Source organism: Equus przewalskii, chromosome 1 (assembly GCF_037783145.1).
Source record: "Equus przewalskii isolate Varuska chromosome 1, EquPr2, whole genome shotgun sequence".
NCBI lineage: Eukaryota > Metazoa > Chordata > Mammalia > Perissodactyla > Equidae > Equus > Equus przewalskii.
Window position 1 is genome coordinate 5,581,921 of NC_091831.1, and position 11,891 is coordinate 5,593,811.

Below are 11,891 nucleotides of genomic sequence, written 5' to 3' on the forward strand. Positions count from 1 at the left end.
AAACTGATAAGTATTCACAATAAATATTTTTTATTTAAAAATAAAAATAATAAACCCATTACATGTTAATACAAATAACGTACTTTAAGGAAAAAAATACCTATATTTTTTAAAACAAAATAATTTAGTGAGAAGAATGGCATTCTTTTATATTTTTGTGACTCTCTTCAATGTCTGACTTCTTAGAAGACAGCCGGTTTCTCACGTCTGCTTCTGTCTTCCATCTGTCACGATAAGTTGCTTTGGTTGAAGAAATCCAGCCTTACATAGAGCTGTAGTTAGAACAAGCAGGACTATTTCAATGGACACTGTCAATAACCGTGGGTATCTTCTTTGGTACTACACCAAAACCTGACAAGGGGTCATTGCTTAAAGGTCAGTTGCAATGTGAAATCTGAAACTATCTGAGTGATTTTTTTCCTTCTCTGTTACATTTAAACATTGTACTGGTCTCTTGTGCTGTGAATGTATCTTTTACCCGTGCATGATTTTGTAGCATCAAGTATCAGTCACTTAAAGAATACCGGTTCACTGACTTACGCCGATCTTCCGAATGTTGACACTTTCATTATAAACATTGAAAATTCCCATTTGTTAACATTGCCACCAATCTCATCAGAAAAATCTTTAAGTATTGGGAAGCTGGTAAGCTCAAAATGGCAGATACAAGTTTTCTAAAACTCAACAATTTTCACTTGAAAGCTCAAATTTCATCATTGGCAACAAATACTGTCAGTTGTTTTCCTTGAAGTGACAGACTCACTTTATTCATTTTTGAGAAAATGTTGCCAAATACTCCACACTGAATAACCATACTTTGTCAGTCATTCTTTCAAATAAACATGGAGTTCCACGAAAAACGCAGGCAGTTTAGCTCACAATTCAAACCCTCACACCAGTGCTTTTCCTGGTGACAATTACAGTACTTCAGCGCACAGCAAACATGCTGTGTGCATATTTTTATTTTGATCAAAGGTGTTCCTAACTAAAACTGGCTTTTTTTCCCCCCTGCAAGTGTGTGGTGGGGAAGAACACGATGATGTCTAGTGCAGTTTTATGTGGATGCCTTCATTTGCATTAAGGTGCAAGCAATTTTACCCACCATTGCTTTCCCATCAGTTCAAGTATCAACTGAGTAAAAAAGGTAAATAAGGTCTTAGTCTTGTGACGAAAATAGCTTTAACTCTGCAAACCTCATGAAAGATTCTCAGGAACCCTCAGGAGTCTGGGATCTCTCTTTTAGAACTGTTGCTATAGATATTTCCCCACCAGAACTCTGCCATTTGGGAATAAGTGAGCCAAATAAAATTTACTAAGTAACTGTCAGACACCCGATTTTGGTTTTTCCATCAGTTAGGTTTCAGTGGAGGATTGATTGCCAGGAGTTGGAAGGGTTCTGGATCTTTAAGGCGACCTTCTATTTTGCTGGTTATTACTCAATTCCCCAGTGCTTCTTAGACTTGGGCAAAGGCTCCTTTCCCAAAAGGTGATCCATAGAGACCAGCCAAGAACCCAAGCTAGTTTGATGACTTGCAGTTTACACTGCAATTAAAAAGTATTTGGATAGTTGCTCACTGATTTAGAGAAAATCAACTCATCTTCTCATGAGTCCTCAACGAGGAAGTTTGAAGTGTCAACACTGCCAACGGATCTGCTCTGCACCCAGTCTGCAGGGGCCACACTCCCATCTGGTGGGTCCACCTCCATGGCATGGTCAACCTCTATGTGTTTATCACCCCTAGGCCCTGCTCCGTTGATTAGAATTACATTTTATGTATCTATCTATCTATCTATCTATCTATCTATCTATCTATCTATTTTGGTGAAGAAGATTGGCCCTGAGGTAACATCTGTGCCAATCTTCCTCTATTTTGTATGTGGGACTCCACCACAGCATGGCTTGATGAGTGATGTATATGTTGGCGCCTAGGATCCAAACCTGTGAACCCTAGGCTGCCAAAGTGGAGCACACGAATTTAACCACTATGCCACCGGGCCAGCCCCAACTTTTTATTTTTTTGAGAGCTCCATTATATTTTTACAAAAATTCACCTTTTTGTAAAGTATTTGCAATCTTATTTCCTTTATCTTAAAGAACTTGCCCTGAATTAATGGGAAGTGTGTTAAGTGGTGTAGAAGTAAGCTGTGCACCAAATGTAAAACATGATTTTAGGTTTTAAAATCATAAGCCAGGTTCTGTTGTAGCAGACCCCCCCCAACAGGAGGGTCACCCAAAGACCCCGTAGCACGAGACTTGCATTTGGTCTTGAAGGAACTCTGTTTCTAGAATGTTCTCCGAAGACTCAGGCTTCTGTGAGTTTAGTTTTAGGCTGAAGTAATCCATGACTTTCTTTATTTCTATTCTTAAATGTAAGAAATGAAGATAACAAAGAAGGAGGGCTACTTTTATTGACTGCTCAAACTGCAGACGACTTTTTTTCAAAAGTCTGAGTTGGCTTTCAATTGCACCTTCATTTCGATCCAGGCATGACTTTATTTTTGTCATCAGCAACATTCAGGTCTCCCCTCTGCTGAGGACAGTGGCATCTGGAATGCCTGTTGTTCCAGTTGGACTATTTGCCTCTACACAAAATGGTCTTAGATCTCTGTGTTTTTTTCAGTTTCTGGATTTTCCTTCCCAGGTCAATGGTCTCTCTCTGTCTCAGTCCGCCCGGGCTGCTATAACGCAATATCACACATTAGGAGGTTTGTAAACAGTAGACATTCACTTCTCACGGAACTGGAGGCTGGAAAGTCCAGGGTCAAGGCATCAGCAGATTCGGTGTCTGATGAGGGCTGATTCCTGGTTCACAAATGCCCATCTTCTTGCTGTGTACTCACATGGCAGAAGGGGCAAGGGAGCTTTCTGGGGTCTCTTTTATAAGGGCACTAATCCCATTCATGGAGGCTCCACCCACATGAGCTGGTCACCTCTCAATGGCTCTACCTCCAAATACCATCCCATTAGGGGTTAGGATTTCACACGTGAATTCTGGGGGACACAAACATTCAGTCTACAGTACTCCAGCTGCTGTTTGTCTTTGCTCTCATTGTATTTCTCACTGCTGTTCAGACACTCCTCTGTAGAAGGCCTTCTCCCTGCTTCCAATTTGCTGATTCTAACTTTATGTGAACTTAGACACCACCCATCCAAGCTTCCTGACCTCATGCATTCTTATTCTATGACTGTCCTTATCACCTTTTATCTCTGTACGTTTCAACAAACAGTGAGTGTCCTTCTCGGGCTGGGCACTATACTGAGTGCTAGAAACAGAGAGACCTAAGACGATAAGGACAGTCAGAGAATAAAAATAATATACTCCAGGCCCCAGAGGAGGGAGTAATTGCCTGACTGAATGAGTCAGCAAAGATTTTTGGGAGGAGGGAATGTGTGTATGGAGTCTTGGAGGATGACTAGGAGATCGTGGTGTAAAGAGGGAAGGAAAGACTGTCTGGCCCCCTCTCCCTGAACCTCTCTTTGAGAACAGCTTTTTGAACTGGTTTACAAGCCACACAGAAAAGCAGCGCCCTTGCTTGAGGGCTGGTCCCAAGACAGCATTCCACATCCCAGTCACTGCTTTTATTCACCAGTCTTGCTTCTGAATTGACTGGCTCCAAAAACCAAATGCATCCACCTGCAGAGGAAGAAGATTTTCCTCCATTGAGGACGTCACCTGGGGCTTCCAAGGCAATTCCTAAACCTGTTTTGAGCAATGGCCACCTGCTGAAGTAGGTGTACAGTCTCCCATAGTAACTAGAAATACTCTCCACCCGAAGACAGGTTTCTCAATCAATGTTTGTTCTGCCAGAATATAGAACTCTATTGGAACAATATTTTAAAAGGGCAGTTAAGATCCCAAGACAGTCTCCGTGATGTAACTGAGAATCCGAGTCTTAACAAAGCCTCAGAAATGGACGGCTAAGTCTTACTCCATTTCTATGGAGAATGACATTTACGGGGAATGGAGATGTGGAGAATGTAGTTATATCCACATAATGGGACGTCATGAAGCAACTGAAAATGGTAGTTGGGAAGAAATTGCATGTAATGTAAAGTTACGTGGAAAGGCAGGAGTTATACTGTTAGCACACATAGCTCCAGATGGGGAGTGTACTGGGTTTTATTTTTTCCTTGCCTTCTCCCATATTTCCTATAATTGGCATGTGTTACTTTTATGTTCAGAAACAACCACCAGTAGTGTTCTTTTTAAAAAGGCAGAGAGTAGGACAGGGGGTCATTAGGTCTAGATGTAGTAACCAGAATCATAGAGAAAAGGTGAAACTGGAGTTGCAGAGCTGGCTGAGTTTGATTCCAACGGTGAAACTGGGAGAACAATAAGACAAAATCCACCCCCACCACAGAGAGGGGTCGCAGGGTGAAATGATCATTCAAACTGGTCATTGCCAGGCAGATGTTGGCTGTAGCTGCTACAGATGTTGGTTGGTAGCATTTGTGGATGTAGCAACCTCCTACATTTATTTGCTACAATCCTAATGGCAAGCAGTGCCTTCCAGGATGACCCTGGAAGTTGCCTGCACTCTTTGGGGGAGGTTCTGTGGTGGGCTGAATGTCTGTGTCCCTCTGAAATTCCTCTGTTGAAGGCCTAATCCCCCATGTGACAGAATTTGGAGGTGGGGCCTTTGGGAGGTGGTTAGATTTAGATGAGGTCATGTGGGTGGAACCCTCCTGACGGGATTAGTGCCCTTATGAGATGATGATGAGACACCAGAGTTCCCTCCCCATGAACAGGCACTGAGGAAGGCCATTTGAGGTCCTGTCAGAAGGTGGCCATCTGCATACCAGGAAGTGGGACCTCACCAGGAACCGAATCTGCAGGCACCTTGATCTTGGACTTCTCAGCCTCCAGAACTATGAGAAATAAATGTCCGCTGTTTAAGCCTCCCGATCCGGGGTATTTTGCTATAGTGGCCTGAGGTGACTATGACAGGCTCTTTGGACCCATTCACCTAAGGAGGGCATGGTGAACTTGAGCAGAAGGAAGACTCAAAGGGAACTATGTTTTCTGAGAAGCCCCACGGAGCAGTGGGCAAAGGAAAGCAGTGCATTGGCTGGTGGCTCTTGAGTGAGGCCTGAGGAACAGGCAGGGAGCCAGTCCCGGTCACCACTCACTCTTGTGCACGGCTGCAGTATGGAGTGGCGGATGGGCCCACAGACGGGAACTGGGTTCCAGCCTTGGCCTTCCAACTGACCATCTCTGGGAACCTGAGCTGCGAACGTTCCTCTTTGGGCCTCGGTTTCCTCATTCACATGATGGGAGGCATTCCATGATCCTTTGCCTCACTTCCAGATCTAAACATTGATGATTAGGTCAATCTGGGTCTTTCCCAAGGGTCTGGAAGAGGCAGTTCTGCAGATTTTTTGTTCCTAATCATCATGTTGCTGTTAGTAGTTGAGGGAGTAAAAATATTTGGCTTAATCTGATCAGGCACACTGACACCAAATGGACTGGTCCGGGAGCACATAACCTCCAGATGAGCACAGATTCAAGCACTGAGGGTGGAGGGAAACCCCGTGCAGATGGAGGGTCGGCAGCACATGCCCCGCATCTGCAGGCTGGCATGCACTCCCCTTCGACACTTAGAACACACCGCCATACTCTCACCCCTCCCGACGACCCAGCCCACAGCAGGTGCAGGAAGGATGATCTCTGCCCAGGTTGGCAGAAGATTGATAAGGCCTTTCAAAGACCAGGTGTTTGAGCTGTGAGCATGTGAGCGGGGCAAAGGACTTTGGCTCGTCCCCGTCTGGGACTTCGTTCAACCCTGACGTTCAACCAAAGTAAGTAAGAGCCAGAGCTGGGGTGTGGGGATTTAGCATTTCTGTCCATGGCTGTGACAGCTGGAGTCCAGCTTGCTCAGCAAGATGGGGCTGCAGCTCTCACATGCCCCTCTGTGTGGGCAAGAAGTGATAGCAAACACTCTCCCCATCGGATGCGGCTGATGTGCCCTCAATCTCCCCCAAGGGTAACACACCATCTTTATACGACTGGAAAAGCGCTGAGTAAAAACTTTCACTCTGCCTCCCAGAAACCCATGGATGGAGCCCCAGGGCTCCACATACCTCCCCACAGGGTTATCATGGTGTCCCACTTGGAGTGGGATGGAACAGCAGGGCTCCGAAGCAGCAGGCTCTTGGGGTCTCTCATGCAGCCATTGCCTCTCAACTCCATCCCTTGAAGGCGCCTCAGGTAGGAGATGACGGGCATTGCTGAGCTTCTCGTGCTGAAGCTGGGAAGTGGGGTCAAGGGTATGCCCTATATTCCTAGAATGAAATAAAGATAAGAAAGAGGAACAAGAAACATTTTTTTCTTTTTTAAAGATTGGCACCTGAGCTAACAACTGTTGCCAATCTTCTTTTTTTTTTTTTTTTGCTTTTTCTCCCCAAGTCCCCCCAGTACATAGTTGTGTATTTTTAGTTGTGGGTCCTTCCAGTTGTGGCATGTGGGACGCTGCCTCAACATGGTCTGACGAGCTGGGTGCCATGTCCGCGCCCAGGATCCAAACGGGCGAAACTCTGGGCTTCCGAAGCAGAGCGCGCGAACTTAACCACTAGGCCACTGGGCCGGCTGAAACATTTTTAAAGTGCTTTGCCAACACTGACACTGACATACAGGAAGCAGTAGAGCGGGGTGTTAACCAGCTGGGATTTGGGGCCCGCAGCCCCGAATGGGACTCTGGCTTTGCCCCCATGAGCCTGGCCCCAGCAGCCTCCCCGGAGGCCCTGGGGTGGTTTTCCTTCACGCTGGCTCCATTTCCTCGTCTGTAAAAAGGCGGTAACAGCAGTGCTCGCTTGGAATGTCGTAGGAGGTTACGTGAGACTGTCCACGGGGAGGCCTGGGCCACTCTCAGCACATGCGATTGGCAGGACTATTGCTATCTTATGGGACAAGGAAGGACCACAGCCCCTCACGAGAATCAGCGAGCCGCCAGCTGACTCATTTCTGATGAGTCTTTGTGGACAGAGGGAGCGGGGACAGAGAACCTGACCCAGGGCCAGGCGGGCTGGGCTCTGAGGGGCTGGGGCGGCACGGCACTGTTGGGAGCACAGGGAGGGGCTGAGGGAGGAGGACGGGAAGACCATCGTGCTGACGCCCCACTGCTGAGGGCCGTCGCGCTGGCTCCACTTCTGAGCTGCCCACCACGGGGTCCCCTTTTCCACGTGCCTGTGCTATTGGGCAGGCCACGGGGCCCACAGGGAGCAGCGGCAGAGACGCGGCTGGCAGGTGCTCTTGGGGCATTGTAAAACCCTCTCTAATCACGTTTGAGGATGTCCTAGTTGACTTGTGGGGGGTTGCTACGAGGACCATGAGCGAACGGCCCTCTGTGTTGGGAGGACAGCTGCCCAGGGGCCACTCTGGGCTGGAGGTGGAGTGAGGTACTGTGCTGTCCTTCCTAGGCGAGGGCAGGTGGAGCCGTGGGGGCCGCTCAGACTCCAACTCCTCCATCTGTAACGCGACCTTCTGGTTTTGTGAAGGTTCCCTGTGAATAAACACTTTGTTAAGCAAGGTAATAAGCAACACATTTTTAGACCACATATAAGCATACAGAAAATACAGAGCATAACGTGCCAAATATCCATGTTCCCATCACTCAGAATGCAAAATGGTAAAAGTCTTTGCTCGATGTCATTAATCATCGGGGAAATGTAAATCAAAACCGCGCCGAGATACCACTTCAAGTCCACCAGTCTGGCTGGAATCAAAGCGGGAGATCATAGCAAGTGTTGAGGCCGTGGAAAATCAGAACGCTCCTGCACTGCGGGTGGGGGTGTGAAATGGTGCAGCTGCTGTGGGAAAGACTGGCAGTTTCTGAAACAATTAAACAGTTACATTTGACCCAGTAATTCCAGTACCAGGCATCTACCTGAGAGAATTAGAAACATATTTCTACGTAAAAACTTTTACATGAATGTTCATGGCAGCCTTATTCATAATAGCCAAAAAGTGGAAACCGTTCAAGCGTCTATCAACTGATGAATGGATAAACAAATTTTTGCCATAACCATACAATGGAATATTATTCAGCCGTTAAAAAGAATGAAGTACTGGCATATGCTCAACATAGATGAACCTTAAAAACATGATGCTCAGTGAAAGAAACCAGAAACAAAACCCACATATTGTACATATTGTATAAGTCCATCCATTCAACTGAGATATCCAGCACGGAGACCAGGAAAAAGAGAAAGTAGGTCAGTAGTTGCTTACAGCCGGGAGGGGGAGCAGGAGGATCGGGGAGTGACTGCTAAAGGGTCCAGGGCTTCTTTTTGAGGTGATGAAAATGTTCTAAAATTTTGGTGACAGCTGCACTTATCTGTGAATATACCAAAAAGCATAAATTTATATACTTTCAAAGGATAAACTGTATAGTGTGTGAATTATATCTCTATAAAGCTATTTAAAAAGTCCATTATACTCTCTCCTAATATTTTTTACATAAGAGAAATAAAATATTACTAAAATGTGGAAGTCCCTTTCTACCCCTCCCTGGTTCCATTCCTCTTCCTCCCTCACGGAGGCAGCCATGATCACGGATCTTGTCCCTTCAGTGTGTAGCTTAGGTCATTGTTCCATATGCCTCTAAGCATCCCTCTGCATTTCTCATCTAACCACCACGAGAACTCTGCAACTCTCCACCATGACTACCTCCTTTTGACAGATAAGCAAAGTGAGGTCCAAAAGGTCAAAACTGAGCTACTCAGAAAGCCAGGGTTAATCTGGCCGGATCTTATTGTCACATCTTTGTGCGATAAACCTGCTTTTTCATTCCCTATTTTTCCAGCAAGCTTCTTCGGCAAAACCTCACAAATGATCCCATTAATCTGTTTCCATGAAAAGAACATTATGAATAACATTAACGGTGAATATGTTACACGCAGAAATCTCAAAACATCTCCAGTATTTTCCAGGAAACATTTTTACAGTCCTAATGTGACTTTACAAATCCTTTTCTAACAGGTGAAAAATTGCTATTTTGAACAGCTCCAACAGACCATCTAGATTTCTTAAATAGAGCTCAACTAATTCTCACCTCCCAGACCTGCAAATGTCACAAATCTTCCAACAAGCCTTGAAAATTTTACCTCTCTTCTCGGCAAAGGATGAAGAACAGAGAGGAGCCAAGAGGATTTTCATTTCAGACTCTCCATCACGGTAGAAAAATGGGCCCATCTTTGAGCCATGAAACATTTGCCAAAAAAAGGGATGAGTAAACAGATAAACTCTTCTAGAAGCCCAGCCACGGGGATCCTCAGATCACTCCTACCCGGGGCAGCCCTCCGCTGCTCTCCCTAAGAAACAGCCACTGAGCCTCTGGGGTGGGCCACATGCCAACCGGCTTTTTGGGGCCCCCAGTATCTGTGAAGCACCATGGGGAGGCACAAAAATGAACAAAATGTGGCTCTCTCCTTCAGTGCGATATTACTTATTAACTGATGTCAACTTGCTTCTTATTGAAAGTTGGCTCATAATAGAGAAATAGCAGGTTTTTTAAGAGATCCTTTATATCCAGGAATAGATATGTACAAATTGGCTGTGCATCCCAGGCCATGGTGTTGGATGGTGAGCCAGAAGCCATGGAACCCCAGCTCTGTTCCGGGCAGTGCAGGCGAGTTGCCCACTGTTATGGACTGGACTGTGTCACCCAGAAAGATAAATTGAAGTCCTAATCCTGGTACCTGTGAATGTGACCTTATTTGGAAATAAGGTCATTGCAGGTGTAAGTAGTTAAGAGGAGCTCACACTGGAGTAGAATAGGCCCTTAGTCAAATATGACTGGTCTCCTTATACGAAGAGGGATATTTGGACACAAAGACACGCACAGAGGAGAATGCCATATGAAGACAGAGAGGCAGGGAGAAGATGGCCACGTGGAAGTGAGGCAGAGATTGAAGTGACATGGCCACAGCCAAGGAACACCTGGGGCCACCAGGAGCTGGAAGAGTTGAGAAAGGATGCTCCCCTGGAGACTTCAGAGGGAACGTGGCCCTTGCATCACCTTGATTTTGGACTTCCGGCCTCCAGAGCTATGAGACAATAAGCTTCTCTCTATTGCTTTAAGCCACAAAATTTGTGGTACTTTGTTATGGCAGCCCCAGCAAACTAATCCACTCTCTTCCTCTGGAGCCCCGGGAGCCACTCACCGCAGGACCCTGTTCCTTCCCTTTGTTGAACATGGAAGCCTGGACCAGGATCTTGTGTGCCCCCTGCTCTTTCAGGCTGCTCCCTCTGCTCCTGAACCCTGGAGTACGGCCTGTCCACCCTCACTGACCCATGAACCTAGCCTGGCTTCACCCTGGGGCCCCTTGGAGATCCGACAAGACACGGTCTTGGATTCCAGGAATGCTGCCACCACAGATGGCTGTGGTCTCCCTCTGAGGGGCTCTGTCAAGGATGGGACACAGAGTTGAATCCCCTCAGCCTCCTGACTAATCACAGGGTCTAAATCCAGGGTCCAGACAAGTAGCCCCAGGCCTATGGACCCTGGTCTGCTATTTCCACGAAGCCAAGAGGCTCGTAGGAGGTTCCTGTGCTCTAGCCCTAAGGAGCCCCGTGGAAACCCTTGCCTCAGCCAGATCCAGCCCCTGCAGGACCCATCTCCATGTTTCTGAGTACCCTGCAGCCTTCTCTTTCCAGGAATCTTCTTCCATAGTTTTTCTGGGTCCCAGAGACTAGGAAGGTGCAAGAAGCCAGGAAGCTGGGACCTTCTGGCCTCCTGGCCCCTCCAAAGAGGCTTGGTCCCTATCCTTGATGAGCTCCCATCTGGGGTTCCAAGGAGCCTCCTGAGCCCCACTGGGGAGGACTCAGACTCCCAGGGGCCCCCAAAGCCAGCTAGGCTGACCCTGGAGCTAATGGTGAGGCAGGCTTTGCAAAGGAGCCAGAGTCAACACAAGCTCATTTCACCCACAGGTCCACAGGCGATTTGTTCCCTGCCCACCATGAGGCAGGAAGAGACTGAGCATTTATACATTTTATAGCCATTCACAGAGTAAATTTATGTCTGTGGAATCAAATAATTTATTTACATGTCTTCCTTTTCACTTTCTGGCTTTCACATTGATTGTATTTTACAGAAGTATCAGTCCATGACGAGCTGGAAAGAAGAAACAAAATCGGTTCTTAACCGCAGAGAATTTGGGAGGTGCTGGGCTAGCATCCAGGCCTGGAGACAAGCAGCTCCCGCAGGTCCAGGGGGACCCTGGTCCTGGGACTGGGGGGCCCTAGCTCTGCTCTCTGGCCATGGTGCTGAACGCCCACCGCTGGACCATCCTGCTGACATCAACAAGAAAGCAGCGGTGCCCTGGGGGGACAGAGAGACAAATAAGAAAGACTCAGATCTGCCCTGTGTGGCCTGTTAGGGGGCTAGGAGGGCTTATTGTCTCGTTGTGGTTATTTCTGAGACGACTAGTTGTGCCCTTGGGAGGCTTGGCTTAGCCAGGCGGGAAGGCTATGGGGTGGGGCGGACACGGTTGGTGCTCCACAGAGGCTTGAATGAGTGAATGAGTGTTGGGGCGGGATGGAGGGGGATGGGGAGAACGGGAGGCATCAAGGCTGAATGTAGATCTTTTCTTTGCATCCTCCCACCCCTCAGTGTCCCCTCCCCTCCCCCACATCGCTGATGGGTGACCCTCCGAGGGACAGCCTGGGGACTCAGAGGAAGGAGCCAGGTGGGGTGGGTGGTCAGGAGATTTGGCTTTCCTCTTACTTTGTCAGGATCTCATTTCCTAGCCTTGGCCACTCTCTGCCCCCCTGCCCCCCTTTCCTTACTGTAAGCTGAAGGGGCTGCTCTAGATCAAGGGTCACAAACTAGGTCCTGTGGGCCAATTCCAGCCCAGCACCTGCTTTTGTAAACAGAGTGTCATTGGAGCACAG